This window comes from Schistocerca serialis, chromosome 6 (genome assembly GCF_023864345.2).
Source record: "Schistocerca serialis cubense isolate TAMUIC-IGC-003099 chromosome 6, iqSchSeri2.2, whole genome shotgun sequence".
NCBI classification, from domain to species: Eukaryota; Metazoa; Arthropoda; class Insecta; order Orthoptera; family Acrididae; genus Schistocerca; species Schistocerca serialis.
Window position 1 is genome coordinate 19,121,896 of NC_064643.1, and position 6,000 is coordinate 19,127,895.

Genomic DNA, 6,000 nt, shown 5'->3' on the forward strand with positions numbered 1-6,000 from the left:
GAGGTGGTTTTTGCAGCAACCCATTTCCAAGGCAGTTTTGTGCTGCATTTAACAACTGTACACTAAGCAAACTGATAAATTCCTCTAATGTGCCAAGCAGTAATTGTGAAGGAATTGACTGGGGTCAGGCAATACTGGACATGAAATCTGCTCAAACATTAAAGGTCTCTCAGTTGTTATGCAGTACTGATACAAGTTCTGCAACAAAGCTACCAAATGTGGAAGTTCCAGCAGACCTTGAAGAACAAAACAGTATGAGATATGTGTTTGGTTACATGTTGAAGAAACTTTTTTCTTTACATAATTGTGTCAAGTGCAGGAATCTACTTGTAGACAACAGCCAGGACTTAGATGCAAATGACAAATTTTATTGCCATTTCAAAAGTTACGAAGACAGTTTTGAAGCTTGGTTATTTGCAGTGAAAATATTTGTTTATTTTTGAGGGATTGTGAAAATCAGATGGCATCAGTTTTTGATGAACATTCTCACAAGAAAAACTGTGGTGAATTATATGTAAACTTGTTGCTGGCTGTCCCAAGTTTTCCCCCTGGATGTTGTGAAGAAACTAAGCTGATGTTAATCAAGATATTTGTTAAAGTGAGACTTGTTTACCGGCTCAAATATTGGAATCAAGACTTAGTTTCTAACAACAAGAAAGCAAATAAGAAACTGAAGTAGTTGGCTCATTTGGGCTGCTGATTTCTTTGGTATGTATTTCGTTCACTTCTGTTGTTAGTCACCTAATTTTCCTTGCTTCTTTCGTGTGATGACATTATTTTGTCAGCACCTTGTGCACTGACTGATTGATTGAAAATTATTCAAATATTTGGTTTTTCTTGAAATGTAGTGTAATCAGCTCATTATAATGTTTTTAGCATATTTCTCCCACTATTTTGCAGTTGCTTGTGTCACTTAGAATAATATAAAGATGAAGGTCGTACTTGTGGCAACGGGCGAAAATGACAAACGCAGTAGGCCTACAGTACGATAAACGAGCTGTCGGTCGTTTTTGCATGTAGAGGTACATGTATGTGCTTCCTACATGTGAATCTGTGTGTTTATAATCTTTTGATATCAACGTGGTAAGCTGCAATTCTGTCCAATGTCAAAAGTGTTTCTTCACGAATGTGTTGTAGCTTGCCACTCTATTCATGATTTTTGTCCTTACTTGCGCTTTTTTTAGAATCATTTTTAGTAACATATATGCCTTCTGGTACCACACAAACCCTTGGAGCCAAGAAAATAACTCAAATAATTCGGAAATGAAGAAGGAAATGGATGCAAACAAACATTATGCTTACGACGCATCTGACGTTCACCTTACCTGCCACTTGGAGCGCTAGTGTCGCTCCATCTGTCAAACGGCAACAATTTTTACAGCAGTGAGTGTCGCGACTGTTATATTAGACTGTGGATACATTTTCTAATAGTAATCAATATGCTTTTACTCTCAAAAACAGAAGTAAATTAACATATAATAAGACAAATTATAATAAATTCTGACAAAAATATAAGAAAACATTTACAATTCGGTATCGACAAATACGGTAAAAAAATAACATCTCCCAGATCCATTACAAGGTCTTGGTAGCATAACTATGACTGTGTAGCTAAGATCTAAACCCCAGAAAGCACCAAGCTGGTATTCCGAAGGGGGTGTGGAATCTGAAAAACAACCAGTATTAAAGAATATTGCTATCAAAAAGATGTTTTTGGGAGTTAATTTGACAAACTTAACCACGATAGCCTCATGATACTTATTCAAGAAACTGGACTAAGCAATAAATGCTTGTGTGTGAAAAAATAAACGTGTTTGGAGTCCAGTGAACAACATGAGCCATAGGTAGCCTATATGAAATGTGATGTGATATGGCATCTAGAATATTTCGTTTGTTTCAGTGAAATATTTTGAGTGTGTGTTTTGATCATAATATGAAGTTTATTTTTTGTGGCTGGTAGCTTAGACTGTATTGTTTGCTAGGTGTACTTTAAGTCTAGGCCTACTGGAGATTGTGTTCGACTGGGGGAATGCTTGTGACATACAAGATGTATATATGTGTTCATTTACATTGACAGGCTGATCTGTAGACTGGTGTAAACATATATCTAGGATAGGTTGGGTTGGTAGGTCATTCCATAGATACATTTAAGTACCTATGTGAGGCTCCATTTTCGAATTGGGGTCTGGTATTTTCAAGTTTTTAATATATTTGAAGGACTAATAGAAAGAACATCCTGGGCCCAAAACTACCTTTTCTCACAGAGATCCTGTTAGTCCCTAGCATTTTATTTCGCTAACATTTACGTGTTATTAGTTAGGTGAGCAGTTGATCAGTTCTGTGTCTTATATCTCCACCACGTTAAGGGTGTTGTCGTTCATAAGCTTGGTATCACATTTTTAACTAATCCTGTTTTTGGCATTTCAAAGATTGATTTGGACACAACAATTCATAACCAGTTCTTTGTCTTGCCTTTCTCCAACCAGTCAGTTATAGAGAGGTCTGTGGTTTAACATGAACCCTAAAAACAGTGCAGTTTTTATATTAACAGATTGTTGCCAGAGGTTAAAGAGTGATAAATGACAGAAGAAAGGGGTTGTGACATTTTGAAAACTTAAAGTAAGTGCAATTTTAGGGTATGCCTTCTTGGTCACTGTCCACGTTCTCAGACTAACATGTAAAAATCATTTTATGTACTGTGATATCATGTCTTAGAGTTCAAGTTTGTTGTCTAGATAACAATAGGGGGAACAATCTTACACGTGAGGTGACATCAGTGCAAGAATCCAAATATTAAACAATGAAGTTATTAAGGAATTGTTTTATAAAGAAACAGTATGGCTGGTCACTACTGATAGTCAAGTAAGCAAGATCCCAGGAGGCCCTACTGCTGATTAACACTTTTAAAAGTGAAACACTAATCTTATTTTTCAGAACTATTCATTCTTGTCCTCACATCCTGTCTGTCTGCGTGAGGTAGGAACTAAGTTAAGGGGCCATTGGAAGTGTTCTATTCCACCTGTCTCCTTTGACCCATGACATAATGGTGTTGTGTGTGTGTTTTTGAATTGGTTTGTGTTTGTTGAGTTTAACATGTGATATTGGGTTCATTATCACTATGGTAACATGGGTTTATTTGAGTCTGGGTAGCCAGTGCTGCAATGTGGGTTTGGAAATCTTCATTTTTCAGTGATGGTTTTTTATGTGTGTGGCATTTTGTTAGGTTTGATTAGTTTTGTGTGTGTGTGTGTGTGTGTGTGTGTGTGTGTGTACTGGTAGCGGCGGTCAACCTAGGTGATTTTGTTGCATGCTTTTGTTGGTAATAAACTTTTATTTTGGTTTTAATCTGTAGTAATTCTGATGTTCTGTCTGTTTTACATTTATCGTACTTTGGTTGGTTTTAATTGATCTGGTGTATATACAGGTTTTTGCGTTTTCGAGTTGTTGAAGGTTTTGGTTTTTGTGGTGTTTTTTGAGTTATGTTGGTGTGTGAAGTTTACATTGTTTTCATTATTATTATTATTATTATTATTATTATTATTGCTGGTAGGTATTTAGAGCTGCATTTGAGCTACATAGGTCAAGGGAAATGTCTGATTCCACTCTTCAGGTTGTAGCTATTGGTTCCTTGGTATCTGGGCTTCCTTTCAGCTGTATTGGTTCCTTGCTATCTGGGCTTCCTTTCAGCTGTAGAGGTCGAGGGAAACATCTGATTCTGCTTTTCGTAGCACTTAGGCAGTCTAGGGAGTACATGCGCTGATCATGAGAAAAGTACCTATTTTTGAAGGAAACATGTATTTCTGAAGATATAAGCATATATATGCGCTGAATGCCAAAAATTTTTTTATTTCAAAACTTGAGTGTTACAGTCATATCTGACGCGCTCTTCACCAATAAAGTACTTATTTTTCATTTGGATGCAAAGAAAAAAATCAGTTAACTGTCTCAAAAAATTTTTTTGTATCAAAAATGACATATTGCATATGTATGCACGGAATTTAATTTTTTTTTTTTTTCTCCTCTCTCTCTCTCTCTCTCTCTCTCTCTCTCTCTCTCTCTCTCTCTCTCTCTCTCTCTCTCTTCTAGAAAGGTGGAATTAATAACAAAATTGTGGAATGGGTTTTCCCCAAAACGTTGACACCAGAGAAATTCCGCCAGGTAGTTATTCAGCATAGCACAGTGAGTTCTGAAAGGCCTTATAGGATTTTTTTCTTTAGCTTTTTGCCAGACTGACTCCATGTGATTTGTGGTTGCGTTTGTAAAGGGATCGAGAAAATAGAAACAGTGAAAGTAATCTTACTTCAATGATAAAATGAAACTACAGAACAACCGCGGGAAATAGGGGGTCTAGCGCAAGGACAACCTAATTTTAACAATACAAAACATCACATCACATCACCCCTAAAAAAAGTCTCACCCTACGACATAATGCTACAGCCACAAAGCCAGCAGGAATCGTACAGTTCACTCGACCTATATAGCTCAAACCAAGCCCACAATACCAAAAAACGAACATCTGCAATAACGAAAATGGCACTTACGCAGTTTAGGGGGTACATGCACTGATCATGAGAAAAATACCTATTTTTGAAGCAAACACATATTCTTAAGATATAAGCATATATATGCACGGAATACCAAAAAAGTACTTATTTTCATATGGAGGTGGGGGGGGGGGGGGAAGATTAATTAACTGTCTGCTTTCACCAGCTTATTCATGTTGCTATGCCAATATGCTGCAGACATTTTAATATATTTCTTCACAGAGTTCTTTAGCCATAGGTAATGCTGACAGTTTCATACATCCTTACCATGATAGCTGTTGTTGGCTTTGCATATTGTTGCATATGGTATTTGTCCCTGTTGCTCACAGTTATGCATCTTGATCAGTGCGCCCAACAACCTATATTTTTCTGTTGAGGCTGTCCGTTTTGAAGTATCTTATATTACTGCGTGTGCCAAAATGGCGAGAAATTTTCCAGATTTGAGCAATTTGGTAATGGAAGATTTATACCATGTTATGGAGAACACCCGAAGCTCAATACAATGGGCTAGGCAACAAGGTCTTATGAAGAACGATATGGTGTGTGAAAATAGGTATTGTGTTGGATACAACGAGATGAAGCTGGAGAAAACTACAGGGAAAGATGGCGAAATTTGGAGCTGCTCCATTGGCAGGGACTGTAGAAAGAAATGTTCAGTCAGGAAAATGTCATTTTTTGCTGGCAGTCATTTAGACATTTCTAAAATTGTGCAACTGTCTTACATGTGGGTTTTCGAACTCAGTAGGCAAAAGTTTTTAATAAGGGAGCTCAAAATTGGCAGTGAGCACACTGTGTTCGATTGGTGCCAATTTTGTAGAGATATCTGCCATGAATATTTCTTAATTGAGCCAATAGTTTTGGGCGGCCCTGGCCATACTGTTGAAATAGACGAGAGCTGCTTCGTCAGCACCATCGAAGTCATAGGTGCGAGAGCAATGGGTCTTTGGTGGTTATGACGTTGAGACATAGCAAAGCTTTATGGTTGCTGTGCCACAACGTGATGCTACCCATTTGCTGCCAATTTTGCAACAGTATGTTTTGCTACTGGAAACACAGCAGTTTCTGATTTGTGGCAACTTACAACACCATAGGTAACTTGGGCTACTTGTCGTTGCAGTGTGTGGCTGATTTCGATGAGTGATTTATGTCCAGCATTTTGATGATGTGATAGGTGAAAGCAGACAGTTGGTATTGATAAAAATCAAAATTTCTGTTATGTAAGCTAGGACTAGTGGGCCAGGGAAAAAAGTAACCAGTCGCTCGGTCATTTCAGAAAAAAATTGATATTTGCTGGATGAATTCCCGAATGTTTAATGGGTTTAAAGACATTTTTAAAAAAAATTTATTCTCAACATTTAGAAACAGTGGCTATTTTTTGCTTTTACAGGCATCTGTTTTTATATAAATTATTCAGTACTGAGTTGCCCCAGAAATTTCAAATAAGAATCATTAACTG